The sequence below is a fragment of the Anguilla rostrata genome, chromosome 6 (assembly GCF_018555375.3).
Source record: "Anguilla rostrata isolate EN2019 chromosome 6, ASM1855537v3, whole genome shotgun sequence".
NCBI classification, from domain to species: Eukaryota; Metazoa; Chordata; class Actinopteri; order Anguilliformes; family Anguillidae; genus Anguilla; species Anguilla rostrata.
The window spans coordinates 29,060,994-29,087,156 of record NC_057938.1 but is presented as its reverse complement, the minus strand read 5'-3'; the positions used below and the strand labels follow the sequence as shown (position 1 = coordinate 29,087,156).

Genomic DNA, 26,163 nt, shown 5'->3' with positions numbered 1-26,163 from the left:
GCAGAGTTGTAGAGCACATTCAGATGCATCGGTCGATTAAGTTTTGTGTTGATCTGACATACGGTGTGGGAGTTATGACCTTTTAAACATGACCCTTTGTTATAGCGCCACCATCTGGCCAACTTGGGTGATTTGTAGTGCCTGAGTAGTGGGGGGCCATAGGAGCCCACCCACCAAATTTGGTTGGTGTACAACTTATGGTTGCTGAGCATCAGACATTTTAGTGGAGAAAGCTTCCACGCCCAAAGGAAAATGTCAAAATGGCGGGCAAACAATTTGGCCGACATAGGTGGTGCCAATGGCGAAGTTGTAGAGCACGTTCAGATGCATAGGTCCATGAAGTTTTGGGTTGGTCTACCCTATGGTGTGGGAGTTATGGCCTTGTACACATGACCCTTTGTTATAGCGCCACCATCTGGCCGACATAGGCGATTTTTAGTGCCTGAGTAGTGGGGGGCCATAGGAACCCACCTGCCACATTTGGTTGCTCTAGGACTTATGGTTGCTGAGCCTCAGACACTTTTAGCAGAGAAAAATAAGAATAATAATAATAATAATCCTAACAAAAACAATAGGGTTCCACCAGCTTCGCTGCTTGGACCCCTAATAATACTAACAAAAACAATATTGTTCCTACTTCGTAGGACCCCTAAATAGTCCGTAATCAACCATTCAGAATTCCTGTGTCGTCTTGTTATTCACGTCAAAACATTGAAATGATCAGATTTAGTAACATCAGCTAATCATCAAAAAGATAGCGTAACAGTTTAAACTTGAACGGATATGAACACCACAACGCCATAAACACCGGAAGCTTTGAAGTACAAGTGCAATAAAGGCTTGCTTACAACTTCATTTATAAAATAGGTGCATTTTCATCGGCAAGACCACTAAATAATCTGCTCTTTTAAAGCTCTGTGGATTATTTTATTTTTATTAACAAGCCCTTTTTGAAAGCACGGCAAACGAAGACATCGGAGAAGTCAAATAGGCTGAGCAATGGTTGGTTAAAAACTACCTTCCAACACTCAAGCTAACAAACCGCTGCTCAGTGCATTCACTTCTACATCATTCAATACTTTTTGTCTTTCTGTGGTGTATTTTTGAATTTACCCACCTCCTCCACAAAATAAGATAGCGAAACTATGTTTACCTTTTTCCCAGGTTCCAGTTTAAATTTTTTTTTCTGCCAGGATAATACAAAATCGAAAAGGCTTGCATTTTTTAGCTGCTTATAAAATATCTGGTGTTTATTTGGTTTTATCTTGTTCTCCACTACTGCAAGAGGGAACTAGGGTCACACCCCCAGTAATATAAGGATGAAATATAAATCAGAGCATGTATACCTAGCATTTTAGAGCATATTTCTGTGTACAAACAGGTCATCATGCCGTGCGGCAAGCCGAAAAATAGAACAGAAGCGAAAAACTACGCTTCAATTAGCTTGTGTCACACAAGTTTCGCACCCGGTTCGCGCCTGGTGTGGAGGACGTCACCCGCTGCCGTTGTAATAACAGTACTACGCTTCACTTACGCACATAATACGCGCGTCGTGCACTTGCGCCCGCTACGCGTGCGGTGGCTGACCGGCTTAAATCAGCAAGAGTTTCCTCTAATTATTACAATATTAATCATTTATTGATTATATTTTTCCTAAACATGAACTAACTCTCAGTTAAATGTGCAGGGTGAGGCATGGTGAAAAAAAGGGTTAATGACAATATAACAATTAGGAATTATTTGTTTAAGACAGGTGCAGCACTTTGCTTCATGTTTGGTAGTTTGTAGGAGTCCGACTCCTACCTTTTTGAAATTTAGGTTCCTATGAGAGAACGGGAGAGCTCACCCTGTAGATAAGTTTTAATCCTCAGTTTTGCGATACAAATAAAGACTCACCCCCTGATTTACAAAGGCAGGTGCAAACCAGGTAGATTTAAAAATAATTTTATGTTTGCGCGGCGCCTAAATTAAAATATGCTTTCACTGGGCGGTGAATAGTGTGATTAAATAAGCAGTTTTTCCTTTAGTAAATCACAAATTCCTTTAAATCACGATGTTGGGCTCAGTGGTCGATGATTGTCAGCCATCGGCGATGGACGATGGTATCGTCCATCGGCCCAACCCTAATGGCAGGCCTAAATTTTGCCCATTTGAATGAATGAGTTATAGACAATGCTATGTATGTGTGAGTAACTTGGCATTTTTGTACGTTGAAAATGTGTTTTCTATGAGATCGAGATATAAAAAAACTGGAGACTTCCATTTAGGCTACCGGTTTCATGGATTCCTATGGGAGCTGCTATGATATGGAACTCTATGATAAGGAATACAAGTCACTGCTTGCTTCGATTGTCGAAGTTGCAGAAACCAATTTGGCGTCCAGTGCACCGCACCTCTCAATTTCCCCATCGGGTGTAATGGAGAATCCCATGCCTTTTTCTAGCGAACTAAGGGGTTTACAGTCATATTTTCATGCCAGTTACACTGGAAATACATATAAGAATAAAAATCAATGCGCGTGAAGTAGTCATCGTATTTTAGCAACCTGCTGCACCATGGTTTCTCTTGCGGATATTATGTGTTTCTTTTGAGTCAGTTTAAAACAAGAGCGAATCCGCAATAGCTGCGACCGCACATGTGCATGCATCCATGTGTGCATACATCCACGCACACACCCTCACACAAACATGTGACCTCTTCTTTGGCTCATGACCAACCTTTCCACAAAAACTTGTGCAAATCTGGGAATCCATTCGGGAGTTATGCGCCTTTATGTGATAGGCCACGCCCATCGCCATGCTCCCTCTTGGTCAATCAGCCTGAAAGTTACTCAGCTCTACCTTCAGTCATGACAAGTTCTATGATACCCGAGTTTACAAGTTGTGACGTTTCACTGACCTCACCTTGCTTTCAACACATGGTGGACAATTGGCAAACATAGAATAAATGTATCAGGTTAATGGTAAATATATCTGTATAATTTTCATTTCTCGATCATAATGTGTGCAAATGATTGTTAACAGTTAGCCTACATGTACCAAGTACCTTCTGTTAATGGCATGATAGTGATTATGCCCTATCAGTAAGTAAACAACAAGAAATAATTGCTAAATCTAATTAGCTTAACTACTTATAGCTGTAAACTAGACTATAATAAATGTTAGGCTACTTCCTTGTTCTAAATATTATTTGTTTAGGTATTCCCCCAGTTTTTGTGGATGACTCTGGTGATGTCGGAAATGTATCATGTGACCAACAGTGGGTGATTGCATTGGTCCACCTCCTTTACATCCCCAGCGGACATAGATATTGTTCATGAGATAAATTTACCTGTTGCCATGACCACCCGAACCAAACACCTTGTAAATACGACTTGGTCACGTGATAAATTTCTGACTTTACATGTTGACGAGGACCGTCTGAATGCATGAATAGACTGTATAACAAGCACGAAACCGTCCAGACCCACGGGGCAACTGTACTACCTATATAGCTAGGTAGCTATGGCATGTCCTCACCTCTGTAACGTTATTTGTTGTCCTCCGTGTGTCCATACATCTGTATCAGTGGTTTTAGCTGTGTGTCCTTAGGTCCTACTCATGCGTTCAGGATAGCATCCATATGCGCTAACTAGGTTAACTAAAGTAGGCGATCCATACACGGTGATTAGGTTAACTAAAGTGGGCGAAACGCGAACATGTTAGGATTAGCTTAAGTAACGTTAGGCGATAAAGCTGTGCATAAAAATCTTGTGCCGTTCGAAGTTGTGATTTTGGGAGATGCAGACAGATAAAGGTGCTAACATGTTAGGATTAACTGAAGTAACGTTAGGCGATGATTTTAGGAAATGCAAAGACGAAGCATCACCTGCGCACACGTCCAACTAAATGTCCCTCTCAGATCGTCCGTGAGTGAGTGACCACAATTTGCCATGCACAGCCCACAGCGGCAGTTCCTGCGCGCAGTGGGAAAAATATGGACAAAGCATAGACTGTATAAAAATAGGTGTCGACCTGAGATTGTAACGTTGCATTCTATTCATAATTTCTGACAAGCATCGGCCCATAGGCGGATTTCTTCTAATCCCTGTGCTCTATTTCAAACGTCTCAGATAGGTCGGCCCACTGACTATTATACTTAATTTGCCACCACCGCAACCAGCGCTCTAGGAAAGAGAGGCACCCACTCTCACCAGTTGCTCGCTTGCGACCACAACCAGCACTCGAGAAGGAGAGACGCTCACTCTTCAAACTGTCACTTTCTCTTCATATTCAGAAGTTGTCGTAACGTTACTGGTTTTCAGGTAAGCTGTCACTTGAAGTAAATTGACATAAAATAGCTATATTGTTAATTCTGTGACACTTAATAAAGTAGCTACTAAGGCACGACCAGGCGTGCTATTAATATACGTTAGCACAGGAGAAGAGCCCAGAAATGTAATTATAATTAAACTAGCCCACGTAATGTTATAACAATGTAGTTTGTTTAATAGCTTAAAATGTCATTGAAACTATTCTGGTTTTTAAATCTAACGACGTATTGTAGGTTTAAAACTGTGTTGCTAATTTTGATGATAGCGCTGCAATCCCCCTCTCGATGTTTATATATTTCTGTTTCTCTGTTCCTTGTTCTGTCTTTTTTGTGCTGGAGTTCTTTTAAGAGCTTGATGGCTTCAATATATTCAGTCTGATATTAAACTTGTCATTAACTTGAATCGTGTCTCTTCATTATACCCACACAAAATCAGGTGGATACTGCTATAGCCCATTTTTGGTGGTCAAGCATATTATCTTTCATTGTCTCTTCCTTATATTCCCCTCAAATTTGATGTTTATTACATGTTCATTTGGTAAGTGAAATTTCAGATCGGTCATGGATAGTGAAATATTTGCTGTCTGAAAGATCCGACCTAAATAAATAAAGCCGCATTTCCACCCAAAGTACCCTAACTTTTAGTCCCAGGAATTACTTTTCAAGGAATTACTTTACCTTTTTACCTAAAAGGTTCCTTCAGCCCATTGTTGTCTGCGTTTCCACTGCGGTCTAAGGACCCGCGAAGATTAGGCAAATTAGCCCACTGACATATGAAAAAGCGACATCATCGGTCCATCTGTCATATGATTTCTTCTGTAACCCCATACCACCACAGAAGTACATTATTTTCCAATAACCGGGACAGCCCGGAGGGGTTTATTCCACTTATACAATGGGTTACCAACAATGACTATATATGGTTACTTTAGTATTTATTGATTTTTATTGACTTAATAATCACCTGAAATTGAAATATTCTTCCGCAGCAGTTTGGGCATATTATTTTACTGTTGTCAAGCAAAAATCTCGTTGGTAGTTCGACTTGGACCGTTGTTATGCAACAAACAGGCCAATATACAGATTGTAACTGTTTTTATATATCCTCTCAAACACATTCATTATATTTTTATGCGAACATTCACTTTCATGTCTTGACATCCGAGGCGACAGAATGCATTCACATTCCACAAATAACTGGTAACAACAGCAGAAAACATGCACACATCGTAAACAATTTGCTGTTGAACTGACTAATTCGACTCTTATCGTCATTTCCACATAGGCTAATCGCAAAATGACAAGAATAAATAGAATGAAAACTCGGACTTGCATGAAAATTTAAATTAGCTAATATTGCAGTGGTACAGCCACCGTTTGCTTTCCTTCAAAGTTACTGCTAGCGGAGCGGCGAAGTGTGCCCTCCAGATGCGAACCATGCGCCATAAATTAGTCCATGTGTAGTATTCCTGGTCTTTTTGTGGAATTGAAGAACCGCAGAGTAAACTTATGGCAGTCTGAAAAAGCAAAAGGGACGATTAGGAGAACCTGTTATTTTACCCTGACAAAAAGTGCGGAAGGCGATTTCCAGTTTGCTTTTACTGTATCCCGAATGTAAATTACGCAGAACTACCGCATACCTCACATAACTGTGTCAAACATTTTGAGTCAATTATAACGGGCTAACAAAGAAAATCCGGAAGAAAATATTCAGCAACCGAATTAAACCGTTTGAATGTTTTGGTACGTAATAAGCTGTCCCAGCACGAATGCTTAGCATTTTATAAAACGAATACTAAAGCAAGAAAAGAAGAGAAGAGCACACGTTATAATCCTCAATCTTAATTTCTCATCTGTTCCAAGACGTTGGCAGGCTATAACCAAAAGTAGGCTACTGCGCCGCATAACATGTTTGAATTCAAGTTATTATTATGAAAATAAATCGGTTTGCGGCTGCAGATTTTTAAAAATGGCGGCTGAAATAAAATACTGCGAGTACTCGACCAATCAGAAATATTCAGCGCTTGCGCCCCATCCCAAAAGTTCCTGTACTTTTGGAAAGTACTACCCCCCGAGCAGGGACTTTTTTGGGGGTAAAATAAAGTCCCCGGAACTTTAGAACTTTAGACCCTGGTCCCTGCAGTGGAAACGCACTGAGTTCCTCAAAAGGTTCCTAGTTCCTGGGGAAAGTTCCTGCGGTGGAAACGCGGGTTAAATGTCATAGTTAACAGAGGCTAGTCTGTAGAGTGGCCGGGTGGTGCAGCTTTAATTCATCGTCCAAACATCGTCTGGAGGGCATTTTTGACCAAATGCCATTACATTACATTACAGGCATTTGGCAGACGCTCTTATCCAGAGCGACGTACAACAAAAGCCACGTTTCCACCAAAAGTACCCGGAACTTTTAGTCCCAGGAACTACTTTTCAAGGAACTAAAAGGTTCCTTCAGCCCATGGTTGTCTGCGTTTCCACCGCGGTCTAAAGTCCCGCGAAGATTAGGCAAATTAGCCCACTGACGTATGAAAAAGCGACGTTGTCGTCAGTCCATCTATCATATGATTTCTTCTGTAACCCCATACTACCACCGAAGTAGCCTACATTATTTTCTAATAACCGGGACAGCCCAGAGGGGTTTATTCCACTTATATATAACGGGTTACCAACAATGACTATATATGGTTACTTTTGTAATTATTGATTTTTATCGATTTAATCACCTAATCTTCTGCAGCCGTTTGGGCATATTTTACCGTTGTCAAGCAAAACTGTCGTTGGTAGTTGAACTTGGACCGTTGTTATGCAACAAATAGGATATAGGCCAATAGTCAGATTGTAACTGTTTTATATATCCTCTCAAACACATTCATTATGGTTTTATGCGAACATTCGCTTTCATGTCTTGACATCCGAAGCGACAGAATGCATTCACATTTCCAATATAACTGGCAACAACAGCAGAAAACATGCACACGTTGTAAACAATTTGCTGTTTGATTGCTTTCTCATCGTCAATTCTATATTGGCTAATCGCAAAATGACAAGAATAGAACGAAAACTCGGACTTGCGTGAAAATTTAAATTAGTAGTGGTACAGCCACCTTTTGCTTTCCTTCGAAGTTACTGCTAGCCGAGCAGCGAAGTGTGCCCTCCAGATGCAAACCATGCACCATAAATTAGTCCATAGTCTTCCTGGTCTTTTTGTGGAATTGAAGAATGGCAGAGTAAAATTACGGCAGTCTGAAAAAGCTAAAGGGACGATTACTAGAATTAACCTGTTATTTTACCCTGACAAAAAGTGCAGAAGGTGATTTCCAGTTTGCTTTTACTGTATCACCAATGTGAATTACGCAGAACTACCGCATACCTCACATAACTGTATCAAACGTTTTGAGTCAATTACAACAGGCTAACAAAGAAAATCCGGAAGAAAATATTCAGCAACCGAATTAATCCGTTTGAATGTTTTGGTACGTAATATGCTGTCCCAGCACGAATGCTTAGCATTTTATAAAACGAATACTAAAGCAAGAAAAGAACAGAAGAGCACACGTTATAATTCCAAGACGTTGGCAGACTATAACCAAAACTAGGCTACTGCGCCGCATAACATACAAGTTTGATTTGAAGTTATTATGAAAATAAATCGGTTTGCGCCTGCATATTTTTAAACATGGCGGCTGAAAATGAACACAAAAAAATGCTGCGAGTACTCGACCAATCATAAATGTTCAGCGCTGCAAGCTCCACCCAAAAGGTTCCTGTACTTTCGGAAAGTACTACCCCCTGAGCAGGAACTTTTTTGGGGGTAAAATAAAGCCCCCGGGGTAAAGTTCCTGTGGTGGAAACGCGGCTAAAGTGTAAGAACACAGACCAAGAACAAGTGTGTCGAAAACCCTAGAGAGAAGTACCGTTCCAAGTGCAGGGAACAACTGCATAGTTCAATTTGGGCCCTGTAGGTTAAACTGATTAACACTAACACAAACGAGAACAGCAACAACACAGTCTATGCAAAAATACAAGCAGTAGTTAAGACGAGTGCATTAACTAAGTCACCTACGAAACAGCTACCTAGTTACAACCCTAAGCTTACAGTCAGTTTAGAGTTTACAGGGAGGTAGGGAGGGATGGGGAGAGGTGCAGCCTGAAGAGGTCAGTCTTCAGTTGTCGCTTGAAGTGGGTCAGTGTCTCAGCTGTTCTGATCTCCACAGGGAGGTCATTCCACCATCGTGGGGCCAGAACAGACAGGAGAAGTTTGGGAAGCGCAGGTGCAAAGAGGGGGAGGTGCTAGGCGTCCTGAGGTAGCGGAATGGAGGTGTCTGGCTGGCATGTAGGGTTTGAAGATCTTGTGGAGGTATGCTGGGGCTGATCCCTTGACTGCCTGATATGCTAGGACCAATGTTTTAAATTTGATGCGAGCCATAACAGTCAGCCAGTGGAGGATAGTGAGCAGGGGAGTGACGTGGGAGTGTCTGGGGAGGTTGAAGACCAGACGAGCTGCAGCATTCTGAATGAGTTGCAGGGTCTGATGGCAGATGCCGGTAGTCCAGCCAGAAGAGAGTTGCAGTATTCCAGGCGGGATAGTACCATTGCTTGGACCAGGAGCTGGGTTGAGTAGGTGGTGAGAAAGGGATGGATTCTCCAGATGTTATACAGGAAAAATCTGCACGCCCAGCTTCCCGCTGTGATGTTCTTAGAGAGGGACAACCTGTTGTCCATCACTACTCAGAGATTCTTGGCACAGGGTGATGATGTCACTAAAGTGTCCCCTAGGGAAATGGAAAAATCGAGGAGGGGAGAAGTTATAGCAGGAATAAAGGTTAGCTCCATCTTTCTCGGGTTGAGCTTCAAGTGGTGATTGTCCATCCAGCTCTGGATGTCCCTCAGGCAAGCGGAGATGCGGGCAGGGACCTGTGTGCCCGATGGGGAGAAGGAGAGAAAGAGTTGTGTGTCATCAGCATAGCAGTGATAAGACAAGCCATGGGCAGGGGTTACAGGGCCAAGGGATCTAGTGTATAAGGAGAAGAGAAGGGGACCGAGGACTGAGCCCTGGGGAACTCCCGTGGCAAGTAGGCGGGACGGCGATACTCTACCAGCCCAGGCAACCTGGAAGGAGCGATTGGAGAGATAGGACTCAATCCAGTCAAGGGCTGTGCTGCAGATCCCTGTTGCTGCCAGGGAGGACAGGAGGTTGGAGTGCTCAGCAAGCAGCTGAGTGATCTAGCAGAATCAGGACAGAGGAGAGGGAGGCTGCTCATGCGGCATGAAGTCACTGGATCGAAAAAGGAAGGAGAGATACTGGTCGGTAGTTCTGGATGACGGAGGGGTCTAGTGTGGGCTTCTTCAGCAGCGGGGTGATGTAGGCCCTCTTGAAGGATGAGGGGAAACATCCAGAAGATAGAGAGGAGTTCACGAGGGAGGTGACAAATGGGAGGATGTCTGGTGTGATTGCCTGGAGGAGAGATGAGGGGATAGAAAGGTCAGATGGGTCCCTGGATTTTCCCCACTTTCTCTCAGCAGCGCGGAGGCTGGTCCTGGAGGTGCGTAGGATGTCAGACATCCGTGGACTGGGAGGGGATGAGCGTGCTGGTCTAGGGACAAGAGGACAGAGGGAGTCGAGTGCTGAGGAGAGAAATGAAGTTAGGGTGGAGGATGCAGAGTTAGTGGGGAGGTTGGAGAATGATTGAAGAGGGGGGAGGGGAACAGTAACTCTGGGAGCGAGGAAGAGGGTGAGAGGGAGCGGAGGTTACGGCGGACAGTGACAGTGGGGGTGGGAGGAGGAGAGGGAGGATGGGGAGCGAGAGGGAGGGAGAAGGAGATGAAGTGATGGTCAGATGTATGCAGGGGGGTAACCGTGAGATTGGAGCTGGAGCAGTTCCTCAGGAAGATCTGGTCTAGGAGGTTGCCTGCCTTGTGGGTTGGGGGAGAGTGTTGTAGGGAGAGGTCAAAGGAGTGGAGTAGTGGTAGGAAGGCAGCAGACTAGGAGGCCTCTAGGTGGATGTTAAAATCTCCCAGGAGGATCAGCGGGGTGCCGTCCTCAGGGAAGGAGGTGAGCAGGGTGTCTAGCTCATCCAGGAAACTTCCCAGGGGCCCCGGGGGATGATAAACAACAACAATATAGAGGTTGGTAGGGTAGGTGATAGAGACAGGATGGAATTCAAAAGTGGATATAGACAGGTCAGGGAGGGGGAGAACAGAGAATTTTCAAGTGGGGGAGATCAGTAAACCAGTACCACCACCACGGCCAGATCGCCGGGGGGTGTGGGAGAAGGAGTAGGAGGACGAGAGGGCAGCAGGAGTGGCAGAGTTGTCTGGTGTGATCCAGGTCTCTGTGAGGGCAAGGAACTGCAGGGATAAGGCATAGGCGGAAATTAAGTCCGCCTTGCGCGTAGCAGACTGGCAGTTCCATAGCCCCCCTGTGACTGTGAAGTTCTCACAGGGGGCCAGCGGGGGGGTAGCAGAGGTTGGAGAGGTTCCGTTGTCGAGGGAGGCCACGTTGCTGGAAGCGCCTTCTGAGACTGGAACAGAGAGCTGACACATAAACTACGAGTGTACCTAATTAGCAATTGAAAACCTGAATCGAATAACACGCTGATTACACGGGTTCACAGTCAGTAATAATAAAATAATTGCAATCACTAAGCCCAAGTAGCCAATCTATCAATTCTAAGAATCAAAAAGCGCCAGATAGAAACCTAACACAACCTAACACAAAGAACAGTTACCACACAGGGAAAAGTTTAAATCTAACGCGGTATGTAATTAGCAAATGAAAGCAGATACTTAGCCAACTCTAGCGGGACAGATTTCGGCAGTTCTACGCACCTGGACGAATTATACACTTACTACCTAAACTGCGAGTTAGCAGGACTAATATAGCGTCGCTCCGAGTGTACCTAATTAGCAGTTGAAAACCTGAATTGAATAATGCGCTGATTACACAGGTTCACAGTCAGTAATAATACAATAATCGCAATCACTAAGCCCAAGTAGCCAATCTATCAATTCTAAGAATCAAAAAGCGCCAGATAGAAACCTAACACAACCTAACACAAAGAACAGTTTCCACACAGGGAAAAGTTTAAATCTAATGCGGTATGTAATTAGCAAATGAAAGCAGATACTTAGCCAACTCTAGCGGGACGGATTTCGGCAGTTCTACGCACCTGGACGAATTATACACTTACACAATTATACAATTATACACAAATTATACAAATGCCGACCTCTCGGGGACGTCTTGCCAATTAGTTGGGCAACGACAGCCTTTCCATACGATTTGCTGTACCGTAATGTTGTTAGTCCTGCTATCCTGAACTCATGTACTGACATAATCGAAGCAGTACAAAGTAGAAATTATTCAAGATGTCCAGTGCTGATAAATATACCCCCATCACTTAAATTTTATGTCTGTGTGTTTTTTAAAATTATGAAATACACGCTAAAGAAATGACAAATCCACCGAAAAACAAAATTTCGTATCCTTATAAAAGGAGAGTAGTAGCCTACAATTAAAAGGGAACCGCGAAGCCTTAGCCACTGACATGATGATCGGTCTGTCACAGCACACAAACAAATTTTCACGGTTACGGAGTGCATTGAACTACGAGTTAGCCAAGACATAATAAATAAATGTTAAAAATGAAAAAATTACATGAAATCTTGATAAATTAGGCTTATGTATTATTTTATATTCATACAATCGTCATCTTTGTAAATTACGTTTTTCATCTTCATCATCACCATTTCACCTTAATCAGCACCATAGCATCATTTGAAATATAATTTCAGAGTGAATATAGCTAATCTCATTTTTAAATTAATGTTCACCTATTTATTTTTCATAGGCCTAGCCTATGTGATTAGTCAGCACCATCATAATGCAAAGACAGAAATACTACAGCTAATAACATTTTTAATGATATTAGGCTATTAGTAGCAATATCAGAATGAGAATGTAGTCAAAATAATATAGTGGAATCAGCATAATAGAATGTTAATTTAAGAGCCACATATTTCAGCTTTATTACTAATCATTTATTTATTTGTCACGAGTCATCACCATGACCAATGGGCACAAGAAAATTATGGCAGGCAACATAATTATTAGTATTATTCATATATCAAAATAACAATATAATCAAAACAATAATGGCGGTGGATTCATGTAATCCTAGGTTATGGTTTAATAAGTTTCGCGAATTCTGATACATCGGTTCTGTGCAAGCAACTCTGAATTCAACCCTTTTCTACATAAATGAGTTAATAACAACCTCATACTCGTTCAAGCGTGGGTGTGCTCCGTGCTCATCTAAGCAGTCACACGCACTGTGACCTAAAACCATGCGGACCAAGTTGAAATGAAATTAATCTTATATCTTCTTCTGTGGGACTCATAAAAAAATTGGTGCATGGAGAGTAATCAGTTCAGTGTGAATAAATTAGAGCTAAAATGTTCTGTCCTAAATAATTGTATTTTGGCCAGGTTAAATTCGTAGTTTTGAATGGACTTCAATGTGGAAATGTTTTGGCATCAGAGGCTTATTAAACTGCAATACCTCGAGTAACCACTGGAGTTTATAAACTTGTAACTACCTGTTAGCTAACAGTTGTGAATTTTGCTAGCTTAGCTGGCTAGCAACTGTTGCCTCAGTGTTTTTACCTTGTGCTTAATAATAAAAGTTTCAAATGCTTTGAAGCAAGTAATATTTAACAGCTTAACGTCATTTATCTACATTTACTGTGATTCTTCACGTTTAGGTACCCAGTGCGCACGCTCTGGTGCCAACGACCCATAGTCAAACATGGCTGCGTCCATTAATTGGTTTCATGCGCCACTGAGCAGCTCCCATAGGATTCCATGGAACCGGTAAACGGAAGTTGTCTCCAGTTCTTGTATATCTTGATCGCATAAAAAACTTTAGGTCACTATCGTAACCCCGGTTCTCTGAAACATTAAGTGGAGAGATCCACCTATGGTGAATGACATCCGGCCATGACTCCTCAGAAGCATCCGATTACTAAACACAAAGCAGGTGAGGGGAGATGCGTGAGCTTCACGCAGAGCTCACCCCCAGAACTGCGTGGGCTACCAGAGTCCTGGTGACGTCCAAGCAGTAGAACCTAGCAAAGGTATGTGGAGAAGCCCAGCCTGTAGCTTGATAAATCTCCTGCAAGGAGACCCCACGGAATAGGGCCCACGATGCAGCTATGCCTCTCGTAGAAGGGGTGTTATCCCCTTTGAGTCATATGCCATAGCAATAGCTTCCACAAGCTAATGAGACAGCCGCTGCTTAGAGATGGCTTTCCCTTTGCAGGGCGGGCCCCAGGCGACAAAGAGCTGGTCGCTCTTTCTGAAAGCCTTAGTCCTTGTCATGTATGTGTGGAGAACACGCACAGGACATAGCATATGCAGCCTTTGATCCTCTTGAGAGGAGTAAGGCGATGGGTGCAAAGCAGCAAGCTCCAACACCGCACACGTGAAAGCTGGGATGCTTTTAGGCATGAAGGCTGGATTGGGCTTAAGAGAAACCCATCCATATTAGGGGAGAACATTGCGCACAAGGGATGCACTGAGAGAGCATTGAGGTCACTGACTCGCTTAGCCGAAGCTAGAGCGAGCAGCAATGCTGTCTTGAGAGACAGCCATTTTAACTCTTTTATCTTATTTATAGGCTCGATTAGCCGTAGAGACAGAGCTTCCAGCACCAGTGATAAATCCCAAGAAGGGATGTGCTTTTTAGCAACAAGCAGAGAACGGCGAGCCCCCTTCATAAACCTGCAATTGAGGGGGTGTTGCCCCACTGCATAGTTTTTGAAACCAACATGACAAGCAGTGATAGCTGCCAGGTAGACCTTAATGGTTGAAATGATTTTCCCTTTATCCATAAGGTTCTGTAAAAAGCGCAGCACGTAAGTTACAGAGCACTGGTAAGGCACTGACTGACGAGAGGCACACCATCCTTCAAATACCTGCCACTCATTTTCATAAAGTGACCTGTTAGAGGGCAATCTCGCGAATTGGATGGTAGCAGCCACACGAGAGGGGACCCCTAACGCAATAAGGTTATACCTCTCACGGGCCAAGCCCAAAGAGCTATTCGCTCCGGGTGGGGGTGGTGTATTTCCCCGTTTGCCTGAGACAGTAGGTCCGTGTGTAACGGGAGTGCGCATGGCTGTGCATAAAGGAGAGGGATAATCTCTGCCAGCCACACCGATTTCGGCTACCTGGGTGCTATCAGGATCAGTGTCAAGCTCTGTTCTCTCACTCTGGCTAGAGTGGGAGAGATGAGAGCGAGGGGAGGAAACGCATAAAGGAGCACATCGGGCTATGGGTGGGCCAGTGCATCCACGCCGAGAGGCGCATTCTCGTCCTGTAGCGAGAAATGCATTGGACAGTAGGCATTTCCATGCAAAGCGAAGAGAACTACAGCTGCACGGCCGAATCTCTGCCACAGCATTTCCACAATCTGGGGATGCAACCACCATTCCCCGTAAAGTGGGTTTTCCTTGACAACAAATCCGCGCCCGTGCTCAGAATGCCTGGAACATGGGTTGCGCGTATCGACAGAAAGTGACGGCTGCTCCAGACCAGCAGTCTGTACTGTAGGCTAGACAGTGGAGCTGGAGGGATTGCATGCTACCTTGCCGATTGACATATGCAACCACAGTTGTGTTGTCGCAGCGGATTAGCACATGATGTCCCCTTAGACGGGGGAGAAAATACCTGAGAGCTATCCAAATGCTTAGTAGCTCCAGATAATTGATGTGAGCTGAGCATAGCTGGATTGGCCACGTCCCATTCACAATACATCCCTCCTAAGTGGCTCGATTTTCCTCATGAGAACGATCCCGAGAGGGGTTCCCTGAGTGTAAAAGTCTGTGCTTTCCCAGTGACGCAGAGTTTGGTAGCACTCGTGTCACCGAGAGGCAGTGATGGAGATTGCCCACAGGGCTGAGGTGGAGGAATGAAATCCACCTCATAAAGCCCCTCATTCTTAATAGCCCCAGTGGAAGGATCTGAGAGACTGAAGCCATCAGCCCTTGCAGCCGAAGGTATGTGCGATACTGTACTCTCAAGCCCGGTTTGAACTGAGAAACACAGACTCTGAGTGATAAGATGTGGTCTGCTGTTAGCCAAGCTCGCATCGACACAGAGTTTAGGTCCAGTCCCAAGAATGTTACATTCTGGAATGGAGAGAGATTGCTCTAGGGGAGGTTCACTTTGAAACCAAGAGATGACAGATGTGTCAGAACTAGCTGTGTGTCCTGCACAACTCTGACTTTCGAATTGGCAGTGATGAGCTAATCGTCGATATAAGTCAGAATTATGATTCCCATTAGTCTCAACGGAGCCAGACCCACCTCTACATAAAGACAGAACACCCGTGGTCTTAGGGAGAGGCCGAAGGGTAGAAATGTGTATTCGTAGCAAATACCGTGGTGGGCTAAGCAGAGAAATTTTGTGTGAAGGGGATAGATGCCCAGGTGGAAAAAGGCATCTTTCAGATCGATTGATGTGAACCAATCGTTCTGACGTATTGAGCGTAGAAGAGTGATGTACGTTAACATTTTGAAGTTGTATTGCCTCAAATGTTTGTTCAGTACCTTGAGATCCAAGATCGGACATAGAGAGCTGTCCTTCTTTGGAACCAGGAAGTAGCGAGAATAAAAGCCGTGTTGGGCTTGATCTCACGGAACCACATAGATCGCCCCTTTGTGTAAGAGAGAAGAGATTTCCTCCTCTAAAACATGGGCCGTACTCTCTTTGGTTCGAGAGTAAATGACTCCGTTGAAACATGGTGGTTTCACTCTGAACCGGAGTCTGTAGCCTTTGGCTATTGTGCTCAGGACCCATTCTGGGGCTGACGCAGCCTGCCAAGCTACAATGTGGCTCGTGAGTGCCTCTGCCAGTGTGGGGGACCACGGGGAAATTTGGCCGGGTGAGGCCAAATTGAATAATGATGTCGGCGCTCCACCTAGTGGCGAAACCAGGGGAGGTCTCCTGTGTTTTAAAGAGAATCATCTCACACGGTTTTTTATTTTTTGGCCTTTCAGGGCGGAAGCCGTTATTAGAAATGGCCTGGTGTTGTTCTGCACACTGAATGTGGGTAACACTACCTGTGTGGCTAGAACAGAGTCTCCCTCTCGGGGCATTGAGAGGGAGGACTGAGGCTGGGGGACACGGGAACTGGTGCCCTGACCACAGCGAACGTAGGGGTAGGAACCCCTAGGGGGAGAGGGGCTGTCCCGCTGAACTTGAAGTCTCCTCTTCTTGGAGAGGGGAGATGAACATGTGTCCATGGGGCTGGTCGCCCCAGAACGTGGACTTAGCCCCCCCAGCGGGGAAGCCGGTCAGGCAGGCCACTTCCGCTTGGGCTCAGGGGGGGTGGGTGATGGTTTCTTCGCTGCAGCCGCAGCAAAGGTCATGTTACCCCAAGGCCTGGGAGGGGGGTTACCCTGCTGGCCTAGGGTTTTTCCCTGGGGCTTGGCTCTGCCCTGGCTCGGTTGGGCACGGCGGTTCACAGCCAGAGGCTGTGGGGGATGCGTGGGATGCAGCAGCTGAGGCGTAGCTCTTCGGGGGAGGCAGAGTTTGAAGGCCTCATCCTCTTTCTTTTTATCATTGCACCGCTGCTGTATGAGAATCAGCGCAGGGCTGAAACGAGGGTGGCCTGGCTCAACTGGGGCACCTGCGATGCACCTCTTCTCACTGTCAGGCAGACCAGAGAGATTAAGCCACAGGGCCTGCTCACCAGCTACAGCCAGGGCCATGGAGCGACCACAGGCCTGGACACTCTGGCGAGCATTGCGCAGAACCAGGTCGTTAATAGTGACAATCTCTTGCCACAGTATTGGGGAAGGGCTCACCTTCTCGGGCTGTTCCCCCATCTCCTCAATCAGCTCGGCTTGGTAAACTTCGTAGAGAGGAGACATTAAGGGCTCGAATAGCGAGGGCTGAGGACCTGTAGGAAGCCTGGTGAATGGAGGCTGTGAAACGGTCCATCTTATTTGGTAGGGTGGGCTTTGGTGGCGCCAAAAGCCCTCCCTGCATGAGGTTCAGGTGTCAAACTACGGAGGGTTCGACAGCCAGGGGTTCCCCCATGGCGTGGGCAGCCATGTCTTTGACTTCTAGGCCGGAAAAGCCGTGCTTGAAGTCAAGGGGGTCCTTTTCGTGGTGCTTCGTGTTTAGCACAGGCAGGAAGGACTGGGAAAAGCTGTTTCCGAGGGCCCGTAAAATACGTCGTAGAAGTTGGTTCCTTACAGGTACCCATAATTCTGAGATTAAAGTCAGAACTTTATTCTCAGAATTCTGACTTTAAGAGCTTTAGAACCCAACTTATTCCTCAATTTTCCTTACTACATGTAGTACTTAATACATTCATTTGTCTCCATTTTTTTACAGTAGAATATTTCTTAAAAAAAACAAAACATTTCACTGATTACCTTTTATGAAAATGTAGCTACAATTTTGCTATTTTTTAAGGGGTCTTGTGTTGTAGTTTTCTTCTTTTAAACTTCACCTCAAACTGCATATTTTCCTTTGTATTTAGTAAAAATTGGATTTGTACCAGTGATCAAATATGTTTCTGTATTTCCTCTCTTAACATGATGTACAGATCAGCTGCAGCAAGTGGATATGCTGGAGCATCCCATCCATTCTGAGTCTATCCTCAGCACTGTGCAACTCTGGGAATGAGGACATCACAACTGGCCGACCCGACGCCGCGTCATTACTTGATCTTGGTCTGATTTTGTGTGAATTCCATGTGTTGACGACTTCATCAAGTTCATCCTGTACAAAAAGAAGCACAGTAAATATAGATTACAAACGTGTCAAATAGGTCTTGTACTACGTAACTGCTGCCTGTCTAAATTGAGGCCTAGGTTGCTGCGTTGTCACTGTATGCCCCCATCAGCTAAGTCAACAGTGAACAGACACAGCACGCATTTTCGTTAACGTCAACAATAATCAGCAATAAGACACTTATTACTATCTTTGTTGCTGTGTGTTTATTTCATGAAACCGTGCTAGGTATATGTAGTAACCATTTTATTTCCTGTTATACAACGGCTTGGCTGAATACTCGATTCTGATTCATTATTTCTCAGTAAAGGGACACCTCAGGCCTTTTAACAGTTCTAAAATCAATGTGCTACAAAATCCAGCATTCTAAGCAGTTAAAACAGCAACATTATTCTTTCGGTTTTGAATTGTTGTTACGTCCTCTCCCCTTTACAATGTCCAGTTTCGCAATGGCAACGTTGAATCATGGTTCTAGTCACTGGCTTCATTTAGGAATTCCAACCATCTCGCAAAATACGGAATCGCCCCTTATTTTGACAGTAGAATAGGCGTTCCGTATTTAAGTCATGGCTATGGGACGCATTTTCATCCGTATCTTTGTAAACGATTGCGTTTGTAGTAACCACTGTTTTGAATACAATTCAATAGCTAGCTAGCCGGGATAACAAGCAAGCCATGAGACCATTCAGACCTAAAACCCAGAATTTTAATATTGGCTAGGACTAGGTGGCAAGTGAAGGCGAAACTATCATAAAATTAGCTGGCGTTCAAACCCGGTTTCAGACGGTCTTGGAGAAACGCTATGTTTACACTGAGAGACTGCAACATTTGAAAAAGCAAGACAGAGGTAGGGAGATTAATTTGTCCCGTTATTGGAAAATAATGTACTTCGGGGCTGGTAAAGCAACCCTCGGCTTCGCCTCGGGCACATCACCACGCGTCGTACATTATTTTTCATTAACAGGACAACACGTCATGGTTTATTCCTTACAATTACATAATGGATACCTCGTCGGGCATTATCCCTTACCTGGCTAGTTAGCCAAGATTCTCCAGGCATTGTACTATTAACCGCTAGCCTCTACACTACTGTTACATGCACAACGTTAGTCTGCAGTAACGTTAATGTTAGCTAACAAACGTGCTACTAACGTTAGCTAACCCGTGTCTGCATTTCACATCCTTCATATCCGTAGCCTTTTCTTTGTTTTTACAAACACCAGGCACCAAACCAACACATATTTCTTTTTCACTCACCTTTTGCTCTTCCATTAATGAAATGGCTTCCTCTGGGACCCCTCGAACACGCAAAAACTCAAAGTCCGACATTTTCAGTCAGCGTGTGGTTCCCCTCCTGTATGACGCAGGGTGACTCCAAGCGGCCAAAACCAGACTTCGTTTTTGAAGCTCATTTCCTGGTCTTGTTGTTCCTGGTTGCTCACTAGCGCCACTACGGTTGGCTCCAGTATAGGTGTTTTCATATCCGGTTTCCATGTCTACGGTACAAATGCGGTCAAGATACAAAGTCAATCATTTTTTCTCATAAGAACAAATAGTCACAATATGTGTATTTTATTCGTCTTATGACTGTCCATGGGTCGATTTCATGATTTATTGTGTCATTTGGGCACTGTTATAATATTTGTTGTGGACCAATGAGGTACAGTTTTGCGTCACTTCCCCCTACTGCAGAGGACTAAGCTACAGTAGGGGCTACAGTCTATGGTCACTGGTGGCGCCTCTTGGCCTTGACATTGCGGCTCCGACTACGGTCCACCTGTGCAAAGTCAGAAAATGCAGGCATCCCATTTCATAGTGATTTCATTATGGCGTCTGCTATTTACAGCTGCACTAGACGACCATAAAATAATCCTCCTCTGAAGTTTTTCGGTAGCCGAGTCATTTTTGCTATTTCCTTTAGCCTACTTAACCAAATAATGAGTTGACAGAAAGCATAATCAGCTTGCTATATTTGGTAGTCCAGTAGCCTATGCTAAAACAGTTTGCAACTTCGGCTACCAAGCCATTTGACTAGCTAACTAACCGTAACCGGCAAATATTCAATTTTTCAAACGTGCTTGACGGCTTGTCAGTCGTGTACATTCCGTAAATGTCTACCTGGGCCATGCTTCACGCATGTGACAAAGCTACTATAATCGCGATTTTGGGATAAAACACTGCAAAATTTCCAGTTTCACGAAGCGAATTAAGAGTCTTAGGTTTATTTGCTGGATAACATACAACACACGATGAAATCACACACACAGAATTTAACGAAATTAACCATCTTTGTAAGATTGGCATTTAGAAAGGAACATGTTTTTAGCATTTAAGAGACCGACAAGAGCATTTAAGACAGTGGTTCTCAGAATCGGTCCTGGGGCCTCCTTGCTTATATTGGCTTTTCTCCATTGGTTTTGATGATCTACAAGAAAAAAAATAGCCTAATAATAATTAGAAATTCAATGTACATTATTTTTGTCTTCATGCACCAGGTGGAAATCTTGCTGTACAGAGTGCGTTGTCATATTTACACGCCTGCAGATCAGTTATTAAAATACTTGGTAGATCTGTTAATCACCGCTGACAGTGTTAATTTTTATTCGGTAAAAAGTGACTTGCTAGCGTCACCCAGCAAGTGAACACCACAAACGGCGATGGAGCAGTTACTGGCTCATTAACTGACTGTGGCGAAAACCTATGACGATAACTTGCTCGGTTAACAGCAGGTCTACCAGACAGTTATATGAAAATGAGCCTAGTCAAATCACCAGTAGCCTACACATCTCTGATTGATTGACCATCAGTGTAGTCAATGTTCTTCCCCTGTGGTTCATATTGCTAATGGGTGAGCTAACCATGGATAGCCTACCTAGCTCACTGGCAAGCTGATATGCTAGCTAAGCATATTCGTTTTGCTGCGTAAATTGAAGATAACTGAACATAATTGTATTATTGATGTCATACATATAACGTGATTAGGCCTACATGACACAGTACAGTCACAGACGGAAATTAAACTCCGTAAACATTTGATAATACATTTAAAAACATAACGGCAGACAGTCAGCTAGCCTCAAGTTCGTTCTGCAATCGTTCGTTCAGGTTGATGGGTTTTTCCGCACCGGACTGTCAATCATATTGTAAAAAATCACAGAACCGCTTAACTCTATGGTTTTGGCTCCAAATCGACAACATGGCCGCGCCTGCCATTGAGCTTCAAAATGTGTTTTAGAGACCCACGGAGAGTCAATGGGTGACGTCACAGTAGCTTTGTCTATATTTTTTACAGTCTCTGGGTGACTCTCTCACTTAACTTGGTTCCTTACAGGTACCCATAATTCTGAGATTAAACTTTCTGACTTTATTCTCAGAATTCTGACTTTATTCTCAGAATTCCGACTTTAATCTCAGAACTCAAAAAAAAAAAAAAATTCACGTGGCATCCTCTTCCGTAGATCTGACCATAACCAACTTCTGAACTTCTTTTTTTTTACTCTGGACGAGAGAGTCTGCGCAGGCGCCCTAGCCCGGCTCCCCTATGTGTTCCCAAAGCAACAGTACACCCGCTACAATACGTAGTATGTAGGTAGATAGAGAACAAGGCGAGGTAACATGTATGTAGAAACGTGGCGTTTGCTGGTAAGAACATTTTCTAGAATAGCCAAGTGAAGAAATATTGTTAGTAGAAACACCACAGTGGTCAGCTAGTGTAACTTTTTAAGAAAATCAATACTTTTACCATCATGAAATGCATATGACTGGCCGTGAGTGACTTTTGGTAAACATATGCATTGAAGATTCTGATATTTTGATCAGTGCAAAAGCAATAGTTGAAAAGCAACAGACAATTATTAGTTAGCAAATATAAGTGTAAGAAAATGTAAGTTTAAAGGGGAATTTCACTGTATAACACTTATGGGGTCATTTTCACACCTACCCAGGCTTTTGTGTTCACCCCAGACAGGTTTTAGGGTGCTTGCTTCAATGTTTAGATATTTAGATATACCTGTGTAAGCAAACCCCCCCCCCCCATCCAAGAGAAGCCCATTCAACATCAAACTCCATGTTAGACGGATCATTCGACCTTATGCTTCCCACTCAATGACATTGGCAGTGCACCACCGTCAAGTAGCGGTTTAAAAGGTGGAAATGTTTTGGTGAAATGTGTCTGTGGTTTTAAAGAAGACAATAAGCACAGCTGAGCTCTGGTTGTATCCATATGGTCTGTTGATATTGTAGGTGGTTAACTGAATGTGTAGATGGTATGTCATAATGCAGTCTATACGTTCGGTGAATGCCGGGTAGATGTGGTGCAAAAGCAACAGTTGTGAAGTAATAGACAATTATTAGTGAGCAAATAAGCATGTATAAGAAATTTGCTTCAGGTGGGATTTGACTCTGGGACTCAACAATCTATAGACCGCGACATTACCACTGAGCTATGAACTGTCTAGGTATAGAGACTGGCAAATTTCTTGGGGAAGAAGATACAAGTCCATTTTGTGTGTGTTTGTGACATTTTGATTGGTTGGTGTAGGTGAAGGATTGGCTGGGGTACATAAAATGACCAATGGGGAGACATATTCTTTGTGGGCTAGGAGCATTTCTGGCATGAAAAAGAAGGAGAAAACGCAAAATCCCCTTAGTTTGGGGCTTTATTGTGTGGACATGTGAAGTTGTTTATGAATTCTGTCTGTTGAAATGGGGTCAGAATGTACAGAAATTAATGTTTTTAAGGGCTGAGAGTCTGTGGCTATTGTGGTTATTTCTGTGAAGAACCCTGAAAAGTGCCAAACTCTCAGTGCTGTATAGGTATGGGGCATGCCGCCCAGCCAAGGTGTAACTTGGCTGGATGGCATACCTGCCATCCCAATGTTAAAAACAAACTTGCTTCCTGGTTTTAGGACTACAAACTGTAACACTCTATTGAGACAAAAATGGTTGTCGTGTGCTGGTGGGCTAGTATGAAAACTAGAGTTGCCAGAACGCAACCATAGTTGGTTGTAGTTTCACTATAGCACCTTGTTAGCAAATGACTTTTTAAAAGCCCATAACAGCTTCGAACAGCTTACGTTCACCACAGACCTTATGGCAGAAAATGAAAATCCTATGGGAAAAATACATTGGAAATCTGACGGTAACCCATGGCTCAAAAATGTGAACTTCTGGGTTATAGAACTACAAACTGAGCATATATAGAAACTGGAGAGGGTAGGAGTGGCTAGTCAGTGAAGCCTAGGTTATAACGAGAAAGTGCAAAAGAGCTTGCTGTCCATTGAATTAAAAGTAGAAAACCAAGGTGATTTGACCAAAGAAAACGTAATTAGGGGTCCAAGCAGCGAAGCTGGTGGAACCCTATTGTATCTGTTAGGATTATTAGGGGTCCAAGCAGCGAAGATGGTGGAACCCTATTGTATCTGTTAGGATTATTATTATTATTATTATTATTATTATTATTATTATTATTATTCTTATTTTTCTCCGCTAAAAGTGTCTGAGGCTCAGCAACCATAAGGCCTAGAGCAACCAAATTTGGCAGGTGGGTTCCTATGGCCCCCCACTACTCAGGCACAAAAAAGCACCTATGTCGGCCACATGGTGGCGCTATAACAAAGGGTCATAATTTAAAAGGCCATAACTCCCACACCGTAAGTCAGATCAACACAAAACTCCATCGACCGATTCATCTGAATGTGCTCTACAACTTCGCTTTTGGGACCACCTATGTCCGCCATATGGTTTGCACACCATTTGGACTTTTTCATTAGGTGGGGTGCGGAAAACCTGGAGCTCCAAATCTAAACGGTTACGACATCGAGTAAACTTCTTTACGGCAAGCGACAACCATGGCGACGCAAGTAATCCGACACCGTAGGTCTAGTTTTTAGCAGTGAGGGGACGGTCTGACAGTGCCACCTAGAGTGCATGCTAGGATAGGCTACCCAAAGTTTGTTAGTAAAAGCTTTCTGAGAGGATGAATAATTACTTTTCTTTAGCATGGATCCATTTGAAGACAGTATCGGGTGAGTTCGTTAAGTCTTTAAATCTGTCATTATGGTGAGAAAAAGCTAAACCATTTTATTGGTAGTTTTTGAGTTTCTGTGCAAACGCGCGAAAACACGCTGGTATAATAAAACAATGACGGTAATACATATATAGTCCGCTTCGTTCCGGTGCTACCATAAGATAACAATTCTTCTGCAATTACTAATATTGAATATAAACAAAAGACGCATTTTACGCTGTAGTCTGCCAATGTCTAAATAAATAATATGGTCCATTTGAAGACAATATCGGGTTCGTTTAGTCTTTAAATCCGTCATTGTGCTGAGAGAAATCGTATTCTCAATTTAATCTCTAAATTGACTGTAAGCTTAGGGTTGTAACTAGGTAGTTGTTCCGTAGGTGACTTAGTCTTAACTCGTCTTAACTATTGCTTGAATGTTTTCATAGACTGCGTTGTTGCTGTTCTTGTTTGTGTTAGCGTTAATCAGTTTAACCTACAGGGTCCAAGTTGAACTATGCGGTTGTTCCCTGCACTTGGAACAGTATTTCTCTCTAGGGTTTTCGCACACTTATTCCTGGTTATGTTTATACACTTTGTTGTACGTCGCTCTGGATAAGAGCGTCTGCCAAATGCCTGTAATGTAGGCTACTGTAATATTCCGTAGCAACAAGATAAACCCGGCGTTAGTCCTGAAATATGCCAATACAGCAGTGAAAACGCTGCTCACTGAATAACGAAATAAACGAGACAAAGTTTTTTTTTTAATTATGCCATGTCATTCTACATTCAATATCTGGGACTAAACTTTGAATAATTATACAATCTTACCACTGGTTTCACGCGTAGAGATGTCCCTTTTGCGACTGAGTGGTCATATATTGTCTTGGACAATCCGTTTGTGATTCCTGTTGCTTACGGCATTGTCGCCGTTTTTAGTACAATTTGGCTTGAATGACAGTTCATTTATTCAGTAGGTGAGAGTATAAGCTTTCTAACGATGTATAACATGTCTGATTTTGCATTTGGAATGGCGTTTTATAGTTCAGCGTAACAGAATGTTTTCTTATCGCATTCACTTGCGCATTCACTGTGGCGTAGCATTAAAGACGATGCACTTAACGAAACGCTGTCAACGATTTTCATAATTTCTTGGAGAGTACTATTATTATTGAGGACTTTGGGGCATAGCTAAGCCATTTCTTTGCTGATAGACCTATCTGACATCGTTTTCTGATGCAAAACAGAAGCGGATAGGATAGGACAATATCTGGGACTAAACATTGAATAAATATACAATCTTACCATTGGTTTTACGCGTAGAGATGTCCCTTTTGCGAATGAGTGGTCATATATTGTCTTGGACAATCCGTTATATGCGCATCTGTGACGCATTGGTCGGCTATCTTCAATAACAGCTGTGCGTAATACCACACCTGTTGCTTACGGCGTTGTCGCCCTTTTTAGTGCACTTTGGCTTGACTGACAATTAATTCATTCCGTAGGTGAGAGTATAAGCTTTCTAACGATGTACAACATGCCTGATTTTGCTTTTGGAATAGCGTTTTATAGGTCAGCGTAACCGAAAATTTTCTCATCTGCCAATGTCTAAATAAATAAAACGCGCGTCGGTCGCGACTTGATATCTCGTCTTTTTCTTCGTTTTTTCTCAATGTCGTATTTATTATTTGAAATGTGTATTTATGTGTTATTATTCTATCTGTCTCTGAGGCGCTCTGAAATGTGCATTCTCTGCTTAGATGAGCCATGGATTGGTATACGTTTGTGTCTGATGTAGTGTTGCACGGTACACCGAAACTTCAGCACTTTTTCGGTACTTAAAAAAAAAAAAAAAAAGGCACGGTTCGGTATTAGAATTTTCTGACGTTCCGTAGTTTTGTGCCAAATGTAAAAGCCAGGGAAAAGTGTCTCCCGCATTACCGATTGAGAGGATGAAAAGTGTAATTTGTCAGAATCTTCGCTAGATGGCAGTAGCAACTAAGGTTGCCAAGTGGGGTGACTTGCGCTGTGTACCAAAGCTCTT

General features: G+C 43.4%; 1 protein-coding gene and 1 long non-coding RNA gene across 2 annotated transcripts in view; both read right to left on the bottom strand.

The window, feature by feature from the left end:
* LOC135257879 (saccharopine dehydrogenase-like oxidoreductase) overlaps positions 1-26,163 on the bottom strand; it is a 385,462-nt gene that overhangs the window by 315,386 nt on the left and 43,913 nt on the right. The gene's annotated exons all lie outside the window — the stretch shown is intronic.
* Positions 17,726-19,842, bottom strand: LOC135257982 (uncharacterized). Its single transcript, XR_010330836.1, has 2 exons — positions 19,370-19,842; positions 17,726-18,100 (listed from the first exon to the last, which is right to left on the bottom strand). It is a non-coding gene; the product is annotated as an uncharacterized LOC135257982 (long non-coding RNA).